The following is a 22,786-nucleotide window of genomic DNA, read 5'->3' on the forward strand; positions in this document are numbered from 1 at the left end:
CTTTGTCTTCATGATTCTCTACCAACAGGACCTCAGCCACACATTGTGATGTACTCTCCAGGTATATGAGACCTAGAGACTATGTGTAGAGCTTGTTGAGCCTATGAGGTACATAAATACATTTTTACTTCAATCTGTTTCTGACTTGTATTCAGTTACAGTAGTGAGAGAAGTAACTAATACTCCATTCGTTTCTACTTTTATCACTAAACGATTCAGTGTTAGCTTCTCAACTACAGTAGACCTGTAAGTTGGGCAACAAAACACAGGTTACTGTATTTGTTCATTACTTTGTTCTATTTGTTCTCTTGCATAAATGCAAGAGATTACTTTTTGTACATGCATGCTATATAAGAAAGTATTTTAAGTTTTATACTCTACAATTACAAGAATTATGGCAATATGACTGATACCCTGATGGCAGGGTGCTCTCCATAAATGGAGGCAAAAAGACTTTCTAAAAAGTTTGACTATGAATTAAAAAATAAAAATATATAAAACATCCAGATAATTAATTTTAGAAAGGAAAGGCTATTTTCTTGGTTAATAGAAATACCAATGGTGTTATATTTTTATATTGTTTCTATTTATACCTGAGAAACAAAAGAAACCTACTTACTGCTAATGTTCCTTTGGTGTTTAACAAGCATGATTGAGGGGAAGTTACCCCAAACCTAATTTACACTTACAAACTTTTTAAATTATCCACGATGAAGTAAAAGTGAAGTTTTAAAGCAGGCTGTACTCATTTAACTTGCAAAGAAAGTCGTCTTATCTTTATGTGCTCAGACTCTTAGCTCAACTTAGAATCTTAGAAGGAATATCTTTATTCACTGCTAGGCATATGCACTCACCGACAAGTGGATATTAGCCCCAAAGCTCTGAATACCCAAGATACAATTCACAGATCACGTGAAGCTCAAGAAGAAGGAAGACCTAAGCATGTGTGGGTGCTTCACTCCTTTTTAGGAGGGGGAACAAAATATTCAAGGGAGGAAATATCGAGACAATGTGTGGAGTAGAGACTGAAGGGAAGTCCAGAGACTGCCCCACCTGGTGATCCATCCCATATACAGTCACCAAACCCAAACACTATTGAAGATGCCAAGAAGTACTTGCTAACAGGAACCTGATATAGCTGTCTCCTGAGAGGCTCTGCCAGAGCCTAGCTAATACACAGGCAGATGCTTGCAGCCAACCATTGGACTGAGAATGGGGTCTCCAATGGAGGAGTCAGAGAAAGGACTGACAGAGCTGAAGGAGTTTGCAACTCATAGGAAGAACAACAATATCAACCACCCAGACTCCCCAGAGCTTCCAGGTACTAAAGCACCAACCAAAGAGTACACATAGAGGCCCATGGCTCCATATGTAGCAGAGGATGGCCTTGTTGGACATCAGCGGGAGGAGGGCCCTTGGTCCTAGGAAGGCTCAATGCCCCAGTGTAGGGGAATGACAGGATAGGGAGGCAGGAGTAGGTGGGTGAGTGGCTGAGTACCCTTATAGAAGCAGGGGGAGGGAGAATAGGATAGGGTATTTCCAGAGGAGAAACCAGGAAAGGGTACAGCATTTGAAATGTAAATAAATAAAACATCCAAAAAACAAAACCAAAAAACCAAAGCCAGGTGTATCTTTAACATTCTTGCTGGAATGTATGCTTTCTTCATCTCACGAGCTGCAAGACCAGTGGAGGGCAAGGGGCAGGGGGACAGTTAAAAAAAACTTTAATATTCTAATTGAAAAAATTACTCAAAATTTACAACAAACTGATTGATAGTTAACAGTGGGTCTGGTTATCTTTATATGCTACAGTATGTCATGCATATATCTTAAATTCAACTCTTGTTTATAGAAATAAAATTGAAGAAAAGATATGAAATGTCTTATTAAAAAATTAGAAAGACATCTTTTCTTTTAAAAAGTCCCTCTAGGATGCTGATTCTTGCAGTACAGAATAATGAACCCAAAACCCACAATAGGATCACATGTGCAGATTGTGGGAGACTTTAGTGTACGCAGTCCTAAATGGAAAGTCTTTATCTCACTTCTCCCTTCAAGTCTCAGGGATTTATACAGAATTTGGAGGTGGAAAAATTGTAAGAGCAAGAGGTGGTGGATGACTCTGAGGAAACAGTGTTATCTACAAACCACAGGACTGAGATACATATAAATTCACAGAGGCTATGACAGCACGCACAAGATTTGCACAAGTTCAAATCACAGGAAATCTCAGTTGTGGGGAAGGGAATGTCTTATCAAAAAACTGTTTTCAATCTGCCTCATTTACTGTTCTATTGCTGTGAAGAGACACCGTAAGTATCAACTCTTATAAGACAAAGCATTGGATTGGGGGCTGGCATGCTTACAGTGTGAGAGAGTTAGTCTGTCATGATTGTGGCAGAAAACTGACAGGCACGGTGCTGGAGGAATGGCTGAGAGTTTTACATCCTAACCATGGGGAGCAGGCAGCAAGAGACAGTGGGTCTGTGGGCTTTTGAAACCTCAAAGCCCTCACCTAGTGACAAGACCATATCTACTCCAACCAGGCCACACTAGTAATCTTTCTAATCCTTCTCAAACAGTTGGTAGACATTCTCATTCAAACCACAACACAATCGATACCTGGGAAATGGAGAACCAATTTTCTTCAATGGAGTGACCCTGGGGTACATCAGCTACACCCCAGCGTAGGTCCAATGCCCACGGGTAGTTAGACAATTCAAATAGACTTTATGTTTTTGTTGTTGTTAACAAATGCTTTTTATTTGTCACGCTTCTGTTTTTCTTAAAGGGGAAAGAACAGAATTAGGCAAGTAATGGGTTAATCTTGGAGGAGATAGGAGAGGAAAAGGAATACAATCAAAAGAAATTCTCTAAAATTTAGGAATTATAATTGAATTTATAAAACGAAGGTAGACACTAATCCCTTTCCAACTCCATTACTAATAGCTCCATTGCTATGGTGATTGTTTGAAATAATTGCCTATTAATCAAACCTGTTATAAATAGGAAGCAATACAATTCTTAATATAAAAATATTTAAAGGTATTTGTTGATGAATAAAAAATAAGAATTAGCTGCCTTCAGGAGATAATAAAAACATAAAACAAACAAAATCCTGTATCAACAATATTCTACTTACCTCAGACTGAGCAAACCAGTTGTGAGCTATTCATGTGAGATTATTATGCAAAGACACAGCACATTATTTACAAAGTAGCATAACATATCCAGTGTTCCAAGGTAAAAATATGTAGAGTGAAGAATAAATCCATTAAGCAGGTGACACTCTTTAGGTTTGTGATCCCTTTTCTCAACAAGGACTAGAAAGGCCACTAAAGGCAAAATGTTATCAATTGAGGTCCAATTATTCATTATAACTGCTGAGAGAGACTGCCATCATTGTTCGAGTAAATATCAATGGACTTTTACTTACCGCATTTTGGTTAAATGGGCACTATGGTATAATTTAAATATATGTTTATACTGAGTAAATATTATGATAAAATAGTGAAATACAACTTTGTAAAATATGTTTGTAATATGTTTTTAATTGGGTACCTACAAATCATGATTCATATATAAACATCGATTTATTTACACAAGAAGATGAAGGTAAATGGTTTAAGAAGGTCTAGGGAAATTTATATTAGGAATTAGGAATGCAAGCAATTAATAAATGGTGAAACCACTGGATTAGCCTTGACTATGTCTGTTGAGGGTGTAACTGCTGAGATTATTTTTCCCTACTTAATGAGTTAAGCCTCTTAGTGACCCCCTATACTAGAGTTACAACAAACTATTATAGAGACACTGAACTGGGCATTATGAAGCCCCTAACAAGAAAACTCTAATTGATATGGTACCCACAGGAAGGTGAATATGCAGAACAGGAGACTGAATAGAGCAAACTGCCATGCATAGACTCATTACCCAATGGCCATGCAGCAATTCTTTCACGCACTTGGAAGAGAGAAGCAGCACCTTTTCCTTGAGGTGTAGGAACAAGTGTAGAAACAACCCTTACAGGATCAGTTGGCTTTGTATTGGTTCTCTGGAATATCTTTTCTCATGCTTCGAACACGGTTCACTTCAATGCTAAATTAGTTCACTAAAAACTGCTAAAAGAGGTTTAAGTTAGAGAAGATTTACAGTTGATTACTAAAGAAAATTTTTGAGTAAGAACATGTCTGGTAAAATCATTAGATGAAAATAATCTATAATTTTGTAATTTCTGCTGCAATGTATTACAAAGAGTAGAGTACTTTGAAAATAATTTTATCATTAGAAAGACAGCTGTACCACATCTTTTTTCAATAGTGAAATTTATAAAAATTTTTTTCATGTGCTATATTTGTCTCTTATATGCTTATTATATCTATATTCATAAGCATGCATACAAGTAAATATATATTTGCTTGAAAAATCAATATAAGAATTATTTAACTAAAGTACATGCACTCCGTCTTCAGATCCTGAAGAGGGCTGCATAATATTCAAATCATGAAGCTCATTAACCTTTACTCAAACAGAGCAGCATTAAGACTTGTTTGACACGTGTCTGCATTGACTACTATTGTTTTAAGGTTCTAAAAGGTCACCTAACTACATTTCATTAATGTTGCCTCAAATTATTTTATTTTTATGCTTCTATATGAATTCAGTGAAGAGAATATTGACATTTCTATTAGTTCTGCTTAAAGTGTATTGGCATCAGCGTTAGCACTGAATGAACACCAGTAGCTCCTCTCCAAATGGAGACATGGGCTTCTTGGAATATAAAATAATTTTTATATAGTGAAGGGGAATTGTCTTTGACAGTTAATGACTGCATTTATAAAATGTTTCTGTAAGTTTCTAACCCTTTAAAATACTCAATATTATAAAATTATCACCAAAATACATACAAGAACAGAATCTCTTACAAAATACATACAAGAACAGAATTTATGTTCAGAAAACAGTATGCAATTGTGACAAAATTTTAAAACTTGCAGTTTCAAAACATCCTTTAAAAATAAACACTGCTTCATACAACAACATCATAAAGACACAAATTAATTTCAAGCATTAGAAATAGTGGCGATTTTTCTCAGAAAATTTTGTGTATAATATGTATCATGATGTGTTTCCCTGTATTTTCTTTCAACATTTTTATTGTTTATACTTTTAAGTTAGAGTCTTCTGTCCAGTTTGTTTGTGTGTGTGTGTGTGTGTCTTTGTCTGTGTGTGTTAATACACGAAAGGTGAGAGATACACATCTAACTCATTCTTCTGCAGGTGGCTTTTCTGTTTTGCCAGTATCCCTCTGTGTCCTCTGCTATTAATCTACATATCTTTTTTTTTTGTTCCAGGTTCATGCTCTTTATCATGGTGACTTTTAGGTATAATTTAAGGTCAGATACTGTGTTTCTTCTGGCTGCTACATTTTTGCAGCTTGCAGATGCTTTGACTAGTCGTCCTCTTTTAGATGCAATGTTATTGTTGGGTTGTTTTTTATAGTTTTGTGAAAAAGCACATTAGAACTTTTATTTTGGTTGTACCAATTTTGTTTATTACTTCTGGTTGTATGACCATCTTCACAAAGTACATGTACAATTTCAGAAGTTTTGTAGCACCTAACAATTCTACTTTTGGCATAATTTTAATATATTTAATAGAGATTGTTTACTTCATTGTTTAACAATGGTTATTTGTTCTCACAAGTTTTATTTTTATCTTTCAAACATCACAGATGGATTATACTTCCCAATTTCTTTTCTTGCAAATTTGTTATTGGTGCATATAAAATCATTAACCTTTGTTTGTTATTTTTTAGTGCTAAGTTACTCTTTAATACAAAACAAAACATCAACAATTTTTGTTATCCCTTAAGTAAGGGATTTTCATGCATAGCCAATTAAAATTTCCCCAACAATCTTCTAGAGTAACATTACTCCCTGGACCTACTATAAGGTTCCACTAATCCATCAAAAAGCAAAACTCCTGTTAAGAGATTCCAAAGCACTACTTAAAAATACTTAACATATTGTTGGGTGCTTAAGAAACCAATGTGGGAAAAATGTCATTACATTTTAGCATGATTGTCTTTGAATGGCCTGTCTGAAACTATAGTGCAAAGCAAAAGTCACATCTATCTTGCAAAACACATCAGAATGGGGTAAAAAGAAATCATATCTCATTGGAACATTAGCGACCTGTAATTTTTTTATACAACAGAACAAAATAAAGATTTTCCCCTTCTTTTGGAAAATGTTTGCAGACAGAATAGACCCCTGGTTTATGTTCTTCCTCAGAATTTTCACCCTTGTTTTCGGCTTCTGCTTACACACTGCTTCTGGTGCATAAGAAGTGACTTTTCTTTTTCTCACAAACCAGAAATGCCTGGGATTATTAAAGTCATTAATAAGCAGTCCAAATGCATGAAGGGAAAATTTTTGCTGCTTCAGAACCGTGAAAAGAGATCCAATCTACTAATTTCGAAGGCATTCCCACACAGGTTGACACTATACAGGGTATTAGACTGGAGAAAAACAGAAGAAAGGTCCTCACTACTGTCACCAGTTATCTCACAGGCTGCCAACCCAAGATCCACTAAGTGGCAGTTGGGATGTTTTATAGCATCATACAGCAGCTTCACACCAGCATCTTCTAGCTTATTGTTTGAAATTTGTCGGCCCTTCAGGTTCTGGTTATTCCTTAAGACTTCAGCCAGGTCCTGGCAGCCACTAGAGATGATGAGACAATGTGGGATACGTAGTGACTTCAGAACACAGTTTGGGAGAGTCAGAGCCTTACAGAGAATCTTCAATCCTTTATCCTTCAGGTCATTATTGCTGATATCTAGATGGCCCAGAATTTTGTTCTGCCGAAAAGCATCAGAAAGGTAGTCCCAACATTGCTCACTGAGGGAACAGTTGCCAACACTAAGTTCTCCAGAATATAGTTTGGATGGCACGAAGCCTTACAGAGTGAATATATCCCTTTGTCCCAAGTTGTTGCAGGCCAAGGATTTTCAAGGTCTTGCTGTTCATCAGGACAAAGGCAAAGTTCTGACAGGCATCAGGTGAAAGGTTACACTGTTTTACCACCAGTTTTTCTACGTTGCATTCTGCTTGGTTCAAGAAATCACAACAGTTTCACATTAGTGTGGGAGAGGCACGTGAAGCTGAAGTCCAAACATTGCAAATTGTGGTTCTGAATAAACTCAAAGAATAGGTGCTTTTCCCATAAAAAGCGCACCACAATTGCCTTAAGTATTTTAATGGTGACGCTGCGGTGCTTCCAATAATTATAAAAGACGGAAAAGGCTGGCTCAACTGAGACAAGTTTGTTTAATTTGGAGTTCCTGGATGTCCTTATGGCTTATGAATATGGAGCACATTTGATTCCAATAGGTGAGAAGCTTTTCCATATAGCTGTATTCCTGTTCTTCATTCAGGATATTTTGGGTTGAAAAGGATACTTTCTTCAGGGTAGAACAGTGTTTTAAGCAGTAGGCAGCAACAATAATATCAGAATAATCTTTAGCCACAAAGTTAATCTGTTCCATACAGTTCATTGCTTGTACTAAGAAGGCTTCATCCTCCCTCTCAAACAGACAGTAAAACAACTTCACGCCATCTATCTGTTCTTGAAGCTCTCCATTGCCTCTTATGGTTTCCAAGCACTGATAAAACTGATGTTTTATTTCTCGGGACAACTGGTGGCCAAAGAATACATCTAGTTTTTTCTGTTCCAATTCATGTAAAAGGCCGAAGATGAAACAGCCTAGAAAGGTCCACTGCGTTTTGATTATCATTGACAGTTTAGAAGGTACGGAATGGGATTTGTCCAAATGTGAATCAAAGCTGTGTGATAATTGCATAGAGATGCAGCCCGTGAATGTAGTGCTGAGCAGTTTGCTCATGAGAAAGATACTTCCTGAATCCTCTCTCATTATCTCCACTACTCCAGAGACATTTGAGAAAATGGAGGACAGGATTAAGTATACAAGTGTGAGGACATTAACAGGATTCAATGAGAGCAATATTAAGTCATGTTTCCACAACTTGTTCCAAGATATGAACAGAGCCCAGGAAGTCTTCAGTTTGGTGAGAGAAAATGAGCAGCTGTTCAGGCCCCTATGTTGTGCTGCATGGTAGCTAATTGTCCTAAAAATGAGATAGAGAAGGGAAAAGACCCAATCTCTCTCTGTCGATGTATCACCTCCTGTATACTACATATATCTTCAATCTGTTCATTCCCCAAAATGCCCAATATCCAAGTAAGAAAAGCCAAGACCAGCTGCAGGGGTTGTTTTCTAGCTGCAGAGGGCGTGTGGACTAACACATTTGTATTTAGTGAGGAGGATCTCAGATGAAATGGGATCATGGACTCTGACATGCCCACACTGCTGGACATTGGAATGCTTGTAAAGATCAGGGAATCTGAAAATTCTTACATATTCCTCCACCCATCTGTCCAAGAAGTCTGTGCTGCAATCTTTTATTTGCTAAAGAGCCATGAAGATCACCCTAGTCAATATGTGAAATGTATAGATAGAATCATCTTTATGATTCTAAAGAAAATCATTAACCTTTGTATGTTGATTTTGAATCTTATTTTCTGACCAAAACTGCTTATCAGATTCCAAAGTAATTTGTGTCTTTATGTTTATAAAACCTATAAGGTCTTTTAAATCTTGACTCATGCCATTTGTAAACAGGGATGTTATTTTTTCTTAGTTTGTAATTTTATTATATTTATAGTGTTTTTATCTTAAGACTCTAAGACTATGAACAATAGATTAAATATGCATGGAGAGTGTGAACCTTTGTCTTATTCTAGATTTTAAAAGAAATGGTCCCAGTTATCCCTCACTTAGTATAAGGCTAGTTTTAAGTTTGATAAGTGTAGCCTTTATATTACTCAGGTATGTCCCATCAATTCCTGAATTCTTGATACTATTTTTCACAAAGACATGTTGACCTTTGTCAAATGTCTTTTCTACAGAAATTATATTGTGATTTCTATCTTTAAGATTTTTAAATGGTGCATCACATTTGTTAATAGGTTTATGTTGAACCAACCTATTCTCCTGACAGGAAAGTAACTTGTTCCTCATCTAGTGATCTTCTTAATATGTTTTCTCTTTTGATTGGTATGCATTTAGTTGGGGATTTTTGCATCTATGTTCATAAGATATATAGTTCTGTAGTTATTCTGGGTCTTGTGTGTTTTACCTGTTTGGTATCAGGGTTGAATTTGTTTTGAAGAATCAGTTTGGCAGGTTTAGTTTTTTCTGTATTTCAATACAATTTGAGGGGAATGGAGGTTAGACTTTCCTTGAAAATCCGGTAGAATTCAAGAGTAAATAGGTGTGAAGGTTAAATGTGTGTAGTGAAATGGGAATAAATGCTTAGCAAAGCCAAGAGGACCATAAGACAGAAAAAAAGAGGATTTAAGGGAGGAGGTACAGGGAAGGCAGCAGAACACATGTGATATAAAAAGAGTAGGGGTGGGAGGTGACAAGGAACAGAGATACCAACAGGAAAAGGAGGACTGGAAGAAGGAGGTATGGGTGTGTTATTTATACTGAATGTAGACGTTTTCTTGTCACTACTTCCTTAATACAGCACTTAAATTGTATTAGGTATTATGAGTTAAAAAGTAATATGGTGAAATCATGGACAGCAAACCAACCAATGAGAAAATGTGCCCTAAAATATGTAGTTTCCAAAAATAATTTATGCAAATTTCAGATAAATCTGAGGGCACATGTGCAGAGCATCAGTAGACAGGTGACTTATGCATGGGTAGCTCAAACTCGGAAAGCACAACACTTCTTTGTTCTGTTCTCTTGTTTAACAAATTAGTCCAAAGCTTATAGGTATTGTTTCATAGTTATTTATGAATTATTTGAGATTTTGGCTCAGCTGCATAATCTTTACTTTCATGTGATATTGTCTGGGATGTGTTGAACTGGAGGGTTCCCTGGGGCTAAGATACTCTAGAAGGCTACCAAGGCTAGCAGTGGCTGTTGACTGTGATGAGAGTTGAGACCGGACCTGGAAGCTTGGGTTTATTCCTTTTATAAGATTTTTTCCTCCACTTCATAAGGTTTCCCAGAGAATAACAGTCCAAAAGAATAAAACTCTAAAAATGTGTAGAAAGAACATATAGATTTCTTCAGATCCAGATTCACAATTACACAGCATTTCTTAAACTGTGCTTTATTGTTTAGTACATGGTCAGCTGAACATAAGAAGATGAGCTTTCTACATTTGGAAATAGAGAAAATTAAAGAGAATTTCAAATTATCTTAGGTATGCAGTAAGTATCTTTATAGGATATTATTTATGGAAATAATTGGAAGTTAAATAAAGAAAAAAAGAAGTAAAATAGTAATTAGTAAAAAAAAACATCAGAATGGATTGAAAAAGTTCATTTATAAGATTCTGTTTTCTGCCCTTTGTCAAATTATTAATGTGTGGTGTCTTTTCAGAATACTTACATGATGTTAAATATTAATGAAACATAAACTCTTTAACATACTTCTGGATTGATCTGCTTTCAGCTCTGGTTCTGGTTTAAAGCATTAGGAAGAGAAATGCATCCATGTTTAGGATAGAAGCTGGATCTAGGTGTTGGCTTCAATTTGCAAAATTTCAACTTGAGAGGATAATAATTTATGGCTTATAAAACACAGAAGAAAAAAAGAAAAGAATGCTTTAGAGGTTGTTAAGGTTGACTTTTCCCCTGATACCACCTAACCTTCACCAGCCATGTCCCACACTCAGTATTTGAATCAAACAGAAGTGTGTTCACTATTCTTGAAGCAAATAGCATTCAGCGTAACAATGAGTTCACTGTGCATAATTTATCATGGCTTTTGTTATATAATGCCATAATTGCCTGATAGAATTTCTATGATTCTAGACTGAGAGCTTCCTTTCTCTCAGAAATGATTCTGTCTTAGAACAAATGCTGCCATGAGGTTATATTGTTGGCTGTATTAAGGAAGACAAAATAGTGTCCTTTATAAATATGCGTTACATGTGTCTCAAAGACTAAGTATTTTATTTTATTCTTAATACATCCTTTTTATTATTTTGTTTTTAAAGCTATGTAACAGTTGAATTAACAGATCCATCCACAGTTTTTTGAAAGAAATACCATTTTGCATATTTCAGTTTATGATTGAACTATAAATAATTACTATTTTTATATTCATAACATCAGTTGTAGGATAACAAAATGGCTTTACTTAATATTAGATTTACCCCATATAAAATATTTAAAAAATTAAAATTTAGAGAGACAAGCAACATCAATACCTTTTCGAGACTAAATTAGTTTTAGTGTTCAATTGCACTGATCATCAACTTTAAACATTTGCTATCATATCCTCCAGACACAGGCTCCAGAACCCTATTCTGCCCTCTTCACCCTCTCCCATCTGAACTTACCCGAACCCTAAGATTGAGGCCTACTGTTATTATTCTGCTAAGGTAACACAGGACTGAATGGACTCCTCATGACTTATCAATATACACATTAATCAAAACATGTCTCAACCCTCAGCAGTGAAGCTTCTTCTGGAAGTAGATGCCATTTAATACAAAACCTCACAACTGGTCAATCCATGCAGAATATGAGGCTTCAGAGTGTTCATCCATAGAGTAGGCATCTATATCATATCTCTTCCCTTAAAGTTCTTGAATTTCTTGGAAGAGGGGATGAAAAGAATAAGAGTTATACGTAGTGGAAGATGTCAAGAAACTCATTTTTCTGATATGACAGAACAGATATAAATATGAAGTCACAATGATTGTGACCAAATCTAGAAGACCCTGTATAAGCTCAAGTTAAAATACCAGCATGGCATAGGGTGGGAGCATGTAGTCCTAAAGTAGCTGAGAGGCTACTGGCATTTGATAACTGCTGGGAAAGGCAGAGTTAGTTTCTTTAATGCTTTGAACTCTGATATATCAACAACACTACAGAGCATGTCCTATATCCAAGAGTAGTTGTCCAATGTAAACTGGATACAAAAGAAAGGGAAGACAGAAAGAAACAGAAATCCATAAGCATCTGCACACACACACACACACACACACACACACACACACACACACACACACACCACACACACACACAGGGGTGGGGAAACAGAGTGAATTTGGTTGGGTAGAATCTGGGAAGAGTTGGAGAAGGGAAGTTATTATGATCAAAATATATTGTTTGAAATTTTACAGGAATTAATCTCTAGGTACTCTCGGTGGTCCAGTTAGTTGATACTGTTCTTTCTATTGGGTTTCAATTCCCTTCTGCTCCTTCAGTCCTTCTCCTACCTCTTTCATTGGGGGGTCTATGAGATCAGTCTAAAGGTTGGCTGTGAACATCTGAATCTATATTGGTCAGGTGCTGGTAGAACCTCTCAGGTAACAGCCATACCAGGCTCCTGTCAGCAAGCACTTCTTGGAATAAGCAATAGTGTCTGGGTTTAGTGTCTCAGATGGGATGGATCTCTAGGTGGGGCAGTCTCTGGGTGACCTTTCCTTCAGGGTGAAGAAATGGATTAATTGTTTAGCAACTTGCTGTATAACGACAGGTCCTAAATTTGAATCCCTATAATGCACATAAAATCAATTATAGTGGTATTTGACTATAATCCCAGCATTGGGAACATTGGAAATAGATAGTGAATTCTTGCATATGTAGCACCAGTAACAAATGTACCTTGACTCACGCAAGGTAGAAGGTAAGGACTGACATTCTAATTGCCCTTTGACCATCACATTTGTGCCATAGCATACATGCAAACATGCTTATATATACACATACAAAAGATAAAAACAATAACAGAATGTGTTCAATATCATTGCCATGATAAAAGTCCATTAGGTAGCTAACTAGGCCTATATTATATGTTTATTTGATTGTATAGCACAAAAAATAGATTGGGAATATGCAGTACAGAAATTTTCTGGAAAGCTGAATCAACCACATGTAAAATTATTTGTATGGTTCTTATGGTAATTTTTGAAGTTAATATTGTTAAAATATATGTAAGAAAAATCTCAGATTTTATTAAGTTATTTTATTAAAATAAAGGTCTTCTATAAAAACATTAGAGTTGGAGTTGTACTATTTGTAACATCTCAAATCATAAACACCCAACTCATTATCAACAAGAGCACTAAGAAGACATTCATGTAAATTCATGTCATAGAATGCTATTGATCAGCAGACAGGAGTCAATTAAAATGATAAGGACCATGTAGATGTTGTTCCAACACATTATTCTGAATTATGAGTCAATGTTGTATCATCTAATAAATATAGTGTTCAAATATGGCAGCAATTAAGCAATTAACCAATAGCATTGAAATCATAAAATTGTTGTACCTGGATATTGGGGAAATTAGATAAGAAGAAGACTTTGTAAAAGAAATGGATTTATGACATAAAGAAATTTATATACACAGATACACAGACAGATGATTGATGATTGGTAAATATATAAATGTGATGGAACATATACAGGCACTGTGAGAAAACAGATATTTATATACACATACATATGTATAATTATGCATTATTCATATATGTGTCTTATTCTATGTCCCTTTCAATGCCATGTGCAGACTTTCTAATTCCCTGTGAGATTAGCATATTGCCATCTCTTGTTACAATGACTTTGTTTGAGTGCTATGTCAACACAATTTGACTCCCACAGGGCCACAGCACTTACATCCATCATGAAGTAGAGTTGTTTATGATGCAGCATGATGCTTCCTGTCCCATTGAGTGATTTCTCAGATGCTCCAGGGACAATGATGCCAAACAATGACAGATCCTCTACTAAGACACTTGTCTCCATTTTGACTAATTATTTGGCTGACAAATATTGATTGAACACTAATAAGCCTTACAGGACAAGACTGTGATTCAACCCGCTTGGATGTTTCAACTCAGGCATTGGCTTTTATGTGTCTTCCTTAATTTAGATTAGGTATGTGGAAAAATCGGAATTTAAAGCCATATCAAACCATCTCTAACGTATAATATTTAGTCATAGATGTGTTCTCCTATCTCAGGTTTCAAATGCTGTCATATATTAATACTTCTCTGATGCTCATGGAAACATAAATTATATCAATCAGTCTATACTGCTTAAAAAGAGTTACATTTGTGACTAATGAAATGAACACTTCTAAAAGATGTGGGTAAAATTTATTTACCTATGGATGTTATGTGTAAACAGACAAACATTATGAAGCTGGGAACAAGGCTCACTGGCTAATGTGCTGGCTATGCAAGTATGAAGGACTGAATTTTGATTCCAAGCATCCAGTGAAAAGTGGTCATGTCTTTGCTCCTATAAACCCTGTAGTGGGAGGTAGAGATAAAAGTTTTATTGAACTCCAGGTTCTATGCCATTGTTTCCTAAGATAAAGTGAAGAATAGTGAAGAAAGACATGTGATGTAAAACCCTGACCTCCATTGCTGCACACGTGGGAACATACACATACATGTAACATTCACGCATGTATTGTCAATGTTCAAGAAGCAGATTAAGAAAATGTGTATTGTCTACAAGTAAGTTAAAATTCAGTTCTAACTTTCACTAATTTCTTACAACTTGTCTAAAATGTAATAATATAATGACTCCTTTATATTTTGCTATACTCATATTCGTATGAGTATATGATCATTATACTCATAGTGCCTTATTCCAACACCATCAGAGACTTCCTTTGCAGTAGATGGGAACAAATACAAAGACCCACAGCCTGACGCTATGCAGAGCGATCACAGTTAGAAATAAGATGTCTCCATCAAATCCCTTCCCTCAGAGCCCTACAGAAGGGGAGGCAAAAGGAACGTGGGAATCAGAGTGGATAGAGAACACCAGGAATACAAGGCCCTCTAAATCAACTGTGCAAAAACTCATGGGCTTGCAGACACTGAACAGCAAGTACAGGGCCTGCAGGGGTTTGTACCATGTTCCCTGTGTATATATTACACCTTCCAGATTCTAGATCTCCAATGTTGTGAGTCATAGTCAGGGTCACCCCATTGATTCTCAATCATCTCCCCTATTTCAGATCTCTGGTATGTCCTTGAGATACCCCACTTTCTGACCCCTGCCAGCTGCAGATTTCCATTCATACTCATGGCCATCTGGCTATCTCTGCTGTCTTTTGCCACACTTGATCCTGACCCTTCCCTCATTTGCTTTCCTATCCTGTCTCCCAGTCAGTTCTCACTCTCCATCTGCCTCCTAGATGTAGATTATTGTATTTCTTCTTCTATGTGAGATTCAGCCATCCTCACTTGTGCTTTCCTTCTTGTTTAGATTCTTTGATTCTATGGGTAACCTGTGTTGTGGCTAATATCCACTTATAAGTAAGTACATTCCATTTGTGGGTTTTTTTTGTGTGTGGGGGGGTCTGGGTTACCTCACACAGGATATGAGTCTCAAGTTTCTTCCATTTGTCTACAAAATTCATAATGTATTTGTTTTTCAATAGGTGAATAGTATTCTATTGTATAGATGTACCACATTTTCTCTATCCATTCTTCATTTAAGGGACATCTAGGTTGTCTCCAGTTTCTGGCTATTACGAATAAAGCTGTTATGCACATAATTGAGCAAGTGTCAATGTGGTACAGTGGTGCATAATTTGGGTACACGCCCGGGAGTGGTATAGCTATTTTCAGTTTCCTAAGGAACTGCCAAATTGATTTCCAAAGTGACTGTACAAGTTTGCACTTGTACCAGCAGTGGCGGAGTGTTCCCCTTGTTCTATCTACATCCTTGCCAGAATATACTGTCACATGAGGTTTTTTTTTCTTTTAATCTTAACCATTCTGACTGATTTAAGATGGAATCTCAGAACCGTTTTGATTTGCATTTTCCTTATGAAGAAGGACTTTAAACATTTCCTTAAGTGTTTCTTGGCCATTCGATATTTCTCTGTTGAGAATTCTCTGGTTAGCTCTGTACCCCATTTGTGAGTGCCCTTGTGTTTGGGACATAGATGTTAAGAATTGAGATAGCATCTTGAGAGATTTTTTTCTTTGATGAGTATGAAGTATCCTTCCCTGTCTCTTTTGTTTAATTTTGGTTGTAAGTATATTTAATTAGATATTAGAGTGACTATTCCAGCTTGCTACTTGGGTCCCTTTGTTTTGAAAACTTTTTCCCAGCCTTTTCCTCTGTGGTAATGTCTATCTTTTGTGCTGAGGTGTGTTTCTTGTATACAGCAGAATGATGCATCCCATTTTCCTTTCCAATCTGTTAACCTGTGTCTTTTTATTGGGGAGTTGAGTCCCTTTATTCTGAGAGATACTAATGACCAGCTGTTATTTTGATATTGGTGATGTTTGTGTGTGTGTGTGTGTGTGTGTGTGTGTGTGTGTGTGTATTTCCCTTGTTGTGCTGGTATGGAATTACTTATTTCCTTTGTTCTCTCAACAAAGATGTAATTATCCTCCTTCTGTTCTATCTTATGTATGGATTGATTTGTGGATGGATTTTTTAAATATGAATTTGTCTTGAAATAGTTTTTCACCATTTATGGTGATCAAGTCTGGGATGGCATCTGTGTGTTTATAGAGGTTGCAAGCTCTCTGCCCAAGGCCTTCTAGCTTCTAGAGTCCCTCTTGAGAAGTTGGATGTAATTTTGATAGGTCTGCCTTTATATGTTACCTGTTCTTTCCCCCTTGCTACTTTTAACATTCCCTCTTTGTTCTGTAGAAGTTGTGTTTTGACTGTTAGGTGGTGGGAGTACTTTCTTTTTGGTTCAGTCTAATAGGCATTCCATAAGCTTCTAATATATATATAGATGTCTCTTTCTTTGTGTTGGGGAACTTTTCTCCTAAGATTTTGTTGAAAATATTTTCTAGTTCTTAGATCTGGGACTCCTCACCTTCTTCTATTTCTATTATTCTTAGGTTAGCTCTTTTCATGGTATCCCAAATTTCCTGGATGTTTCATGTCAGGAATTTGTTAGAATTAGCATTTTCTTTGACTGATGTATCAGTTTCTCCTATTGTATCTTCTACACCTGAGATTCTCTGCTCTGTCACCTGTATTTTCTTGATGCTTTCATCTGTTGTTTCTGTTTTAGGTTTTTTATTTCCAGGATTACTCAGTTGTGTTTTCTTTATTTTTTCTATTTCCATTTTCAGGTCTTAAACAATTTTATTTCCTTCATCTATTAATTGTATTTTCCTGTATTTAACAGATTTGTTTCCTCTTTAAATCCTCTACCTGTTTGATTTCATTTTCCTGTATTTCCTTAAGGGATTTATTAATTTCTTCTTTAAATGGTTAGATTTACGGTCCTCATCTTGTGTTTCCATAGCATACTGTAGTAGGATGGGAGTGCTCTGATGGTGTCACATTGCTCTGGACTTAGTTGATTGTGTTGCTTCAATGGGCCGTTAGCTATCTGGATTGCTTTAGTCCCTGAATGTTTCTGTTGTAGTAGGTATTGGGATGGGGATAAACTTCAATGGTCCTGGTATGGCAGGCTTTGGATGGTTATTCTTGTGCTGATCTGTGTCTGCAGGTCTATATGGTTCAGTATTCACATGTCTGGTGAAGGTGTGTGGAGAACTTGAAGCAGAATGGAGGTTCACTGGGGATAGCAGACTGCACCATGATGGCTTTTATTTTACCTTATTGTATTTGTTTTGTTATATTTTGTAAAAAATTCTTTAATATACATGGAAAATTTGTTAAAACACACTATCTGAATATTATTTTATATCAATTCTTATTCATTTTAAAATAAATTTGCATTTGTTTATAATCTAAATTACTTGGTTTTAAGTTTTAAAACTTTTAAGAGCATTTAGGTTTGAGGACAAATTAATAATAAAATACTGTAAATTATTCTGATTCTTTCAAAAGTCAGTATTCAGGAGCCTCTTTAATTCATAGTATTAAACCCCCTTCCTGATATTACCCTTTCCATATTTGTAAAATATGGAGCATACATTAACATTTCTTCTCATGATATTGAACCACCATGATGATAAAGAAAAATGCAGCATTTTCTTTTTCTATATATACAAAGAGGAAGTTCTGATTATTTCATATTTACCACATTTTCACACAAGTGACATGTGGTAATTTATTGGAATGATACATGATGCAAGATTTAGAAATATCTCAGGAGAAAAAAGAAAAGAAAAGAAAACAAAACAAAACAAAAAAACAGATCTGCTGTCATCAGTATTATGCAACAAGATGGCTAAAGAATTACCCACATCATAGAACTAAGCATATGGAGAGAAGTGAATATCTTAAAACTAATGCATTTGACCCTCCACCCTGAGATTTTCCAGGACAGACCTTATTCTCTGAATGACTATGGAAATTGCAATGATTTTATACAAAATAAGAATTAATACATAGAAAAATCTTTCTACATCTGAAAGTATTCATTTTATCTCCCCAAACAGAGGGAATCATATTTTATGTGGCATCTATGTGATAATAACAAGAGCAGCAAGGCCTCATGCATGTATAGAAATACAGTTGAGCCCAGGGATGAGGCTTGTAAATGTAGATATTGTTTTTATTTCTTCAGATATAAAAGCCATTCTCAAGCTGTGTGAATCCATGCATTGGTCTAATCCCAGAGCATTTCTAACTCTCCCTAGGCCTGGAAGCTTCTAGTCTCCATACAATCTAATCTTCTGCAAGGGTAGACCTTGAAGGCTTCAGCCTCCATTCTCCATCTGCTACCCTAGGCCTAGAATGTTTCAGCCTCTGAGACTTAGTACTGAATAAACTCAGTCTTTCTAGCTCTTTCTGAACTCTGACTGATGGTTCAATCAGCTGCTGTGGTTCAAGTTCCTTTCCGAGTTGATTCAAATCGGCTTCTTTCAGTTTGTGACTGAATGGTTCTCCTTGGGAAGACTGCTTCTGAACTCCACAAACCAAATGACTCTGAACTGAACTGAACACATCATTTTGTTTGCCCCCTCAATTAGACACCATTATTTGGGATCAAGGTGTGAATTAAAGGATTCCACCCAGAGGGATTAAAGGTGTGTGTTCCATACAGATCACATCTTTGGATATGCCAGAACAGCCACATTGCTGGATTAAAATTCCTCTACAGATGCTCTGCACTAATCAAATATAAGTAAATATTAAAGACTGACTAGATGTGCCATTACATAGGGGAAATAAGGATAATAATCTGTCATGGTGATCAGATCCAGTTAGACATATTCCAAAGTAGGATCTCTCTCTCTCTCTCTCTCTCTCTCTCTCTCTCTCTCTCTCTCTCTCTCTCTCTCTCTCTTCCCCTCACCTCTCTCTCACACACTTACCACACTGTGTCATACTGCATAAAGAGCTTCATTATTCAATGGAAATGCAGAGCAATGTGAAAGTGATTGGATGTTAGTCTTCACCACAATTTTAATCAACATAGCCCACAAATGGAAGCAATACAAATATCTATCAGTGAATCAATGTATTAATAAAGCATCTTACATATTTAAACTGAACATTATCCAACTTCAAAATGAGAAAGAACTATTGGACTTGCTATGTCTACTAGCTTTTTGTTGTCTTAACAAAATAGCAGGGCTGGGAGAGGACTCTGAGGAGCAGCAATTGCTACTTAAGTATCCAAACCTGAGTTCAGATCCACAGCACCCATGTGAAAAGCTGGACAAAGTCATTTGAACCTGTAATACCAGTGCTGGTAGGAAGGAGGGGACAAAGTGCAGAAGATCTCTGAAGCTTATTTGCTACCAGTTTAGTATAGTTGGAAATGGGCAACTCCAAGATTAACGATTAAGAGACCCCGAGTCAAGAGCTCAGGTTGGACGGTTCAATCAGTTGTTCTGGCTCAAGCTCCTTTCCACGCTGATTCAAACTGGCTTCAAATATGATGCAGAATAAGAGAAAGGATGCTTAACTTCCTTCTCTGGACTCCAGACACAGATACAGAGGCACAAGCACTTGTCTATACATCGGTACACATACTCATACTTGCAAAGAAAGAAATGATTGAAATTACTGATAAACATATCTTGTGATTGAGAAGTTCTGGTCTATCATGTGTTGGAATTATTGATTTGGGAATTACACAGGTAGAACATGGTAATCTGGACACTAAAAATTATTGATTACCTCAGTTTTAAAAATCAAAGAAAAAACATAAAAAAGGGATTGCAGTTTCCTCTTGGGATATGACCCTATTATCTCCAGACTTTCTCACATAGAATTTGGATTTTAATGTGTGCTAATGCAAGGTCCTTTATACTGTCCATGCTGCTACTGGGCAGTGGTTGTAATTTGAGCAAATGGACAATAATAGAATCAAGTTAAGCCATTCAGAAAATACCCTTTAAAGATTTATTGAACTCTGGCCCCCACTTTCTCTTCTATGTTCCCTGGCTATTGTGAGGTAGACTACAAAATGACCCCCATAATATTCTGGGTGCCAAAGTTCACATTTATGGAAACAGAAGAGCTGAACAAGAATGGTCAATATCTGTTGAAATTATTGGTGAGGATAAATTTTTCCTTCTTAGTTATTTTTCGGAGAGTATCTTGTCACAGCAATTGAAAGTTAACTATCACAAAATATATCTTAAGATTTCCACTATCTCCCCAAAACACAACTTTAGGATTGTGACACATTTGTAGGACATCCAACATACAATTTATATCATGCTATAAACAGAGAATAGCTTCTAAAACACATATTAGTTGAAATAAAGCCAACACAAAGGGATCTAACATGAATTAAACAGGTATCTGGAGGAGTTAGAATCAAAGAGACAGAAATAGAGTAAAGGTGACTTAAGACTTGGAGGATGAAGTTGTGAAAAGTTAGTATTAAATCTGTGGGACATTTTAGTTCCTAACCATGAAACAATTGTATAGGTGCTTGACCATCACATGTTAACATCATTGAGAATATCTTACTTAATGGGACTGAAGTAAGCTGTGATTTGTTAAGAAGATCAATTTTAATTTAAGTATTTTCCTACCATCTTTAAAAGAGAGCAGATTGTGTATTTTGAGGCTCTTTCTTTATAGGCCATATTAGCACTTTTCCATAATGATTTCTTTAGGGGTAGTCTGAGGGGTAATAATTAAAAGTAGCCATTAAAGCAACCATTAAAAACCTAAATAAAAATTTAGACACATAATTGGATATATAATTAGACCTGTCAGCTTACTAATGTTGCAATTAGAAGAGTGCTGCTTTGAGTAAAGACATTTTGGGGGCACCAAATTAAATTCTAAATAACTTGAATTCTTATAATTGCTTTTACACAGTTTAGCATACAGAAAAACCCACAAAAGCTGTGCAGATCTTCTACGCACTGATACCTCAGAGAGGTGTTCCCTTTCAATAGAAGTGTATTTGGCAAAAAGCGCATTCTCTGGTTTAGTTAGCTGGCAGGGCAGCTGCTGAAACTACATGTAGAGCTACAACTTGGTTGGAAGCTTTACAGTCAACGGAGCTTTACAATCATGTCAGGGGGCACCATGGTGATCATATTCCTTTGCCTTTGTTCCTGTTGAGTTTATTTTTCCAGGTAAATGGTTGATAAATGCCTCTGTACACCATGACTTCATTATAACTTTCATCACTACAATTATGACCATGCAGCACTCTTCAAGCTTCTTTAAAGTCCTGTTGTTCTCCCCTGTGCTGCAAGCTTCTTCGCTTTTAAATTTGTAGCAATCCATTTCTCAGGCAAGACCATTTTGTTTCTTGTCTTCTTTCTTCTGATGCTCTTTAGTTTTTCAAAAATTGTTTCATTATATTCAAAGATCAACAGAAATACTTAAGATCATTTATTAAATATTTATTTAATTCTAAAATAACCACGATTTATACTGCTAGCATAATGAACATATTTTGTCAAAAGCTGTAACAGTAGCAGATGACATTAATTTAACTTATTATTAATTTATCAACTGTTGATAATCAGAGGTAGACCACGATTGGCTTTTAGCTACAGGTCATCACTTCTGACAAATATGAACCATCAATCCTTATGTCAAACAGTCAATTATCTTCAGAAAGCATTCTGAAAAGTTCACTATAGTTCCTGGCAATGTTTAAGTCCACTTCAAAGTTCAAAGTACGATTTTGACATTTCTTTTGAAATTCTTCTATGTGAAGTTCTTTTGAAAGTATTAAAAAGTACCTCAGCTTCCAAGGCAACTGGGAGATACATATTTAATTTTTACATATATCTTCTCTTTTAAAAAAGAAACAACAACAACACTAACAATAAGAACTTCTTTCATCTGTTCTGCTGTTAGGTGACAAGGGATGATGCCACCACTGTATGATCGAGGCATGGCATCTCGGTTGCTTTCTGCTTGTAAGACTCGTGAGTACACTGGCAAATAGAATTTCTAGGAAATGGCATTGGTGAGGACATGATGGATAGAGGAAACTCAAAATAAATAAACAAGCAAAGAGAAAAACATGGTCACTGGCTGGTTGTAGTCTAAGGCCCCCTTTGTTCTTTCCTTTATATAACTACTTTCCCAGTCATTTACAGATAATTAAGACAGAAACCATTCTATCACGAGCTTGTATGAGCTCATCACTGCTTTATGACACACACTGACCCTTTGTTCAAGAATAGGCTTTAGTGTTAAATTAGCTTCCATATGTGAGGCGAAGTCCCATAATGTTTTCCTGCTTTATTTATCAAATATGTTTGAAGTTCCATATAATGATAGAATCCAAAACTCTAATTTGCTTATGGTATATATGGAAGACACACA

General features: G+C 36.1%; 1 pseudogene; it reads right to left on the bottom strand.

Moving 5' to 3' along the window:
• Positions 1-6,278: 6,278 nt before the first annotated feature.
• On the bottom strand, positions 6,279-7,939 carry LOC116908243 (annotated as a pseudogene).
• Between the last annotated feature and the right edge of the window lie 14,847 nt (positions 7,940-22,786).

The sequence above is a fragment of the Rattus rattus genome, chromosome 8 (genome assembly GCF_011064425.1).
Source record: "Rattus rattus isolate New Zealand chromosome 8, Rrattus_CSIRO_v1, whole genome shotgun sequence".
Classification (NCBI taxonomy): domain Eukaryota; kingdom Metazoa; phylum Chordata; class Mammalia; order Rodentia; family Muridae; genus Rattus; species Rattus rattus.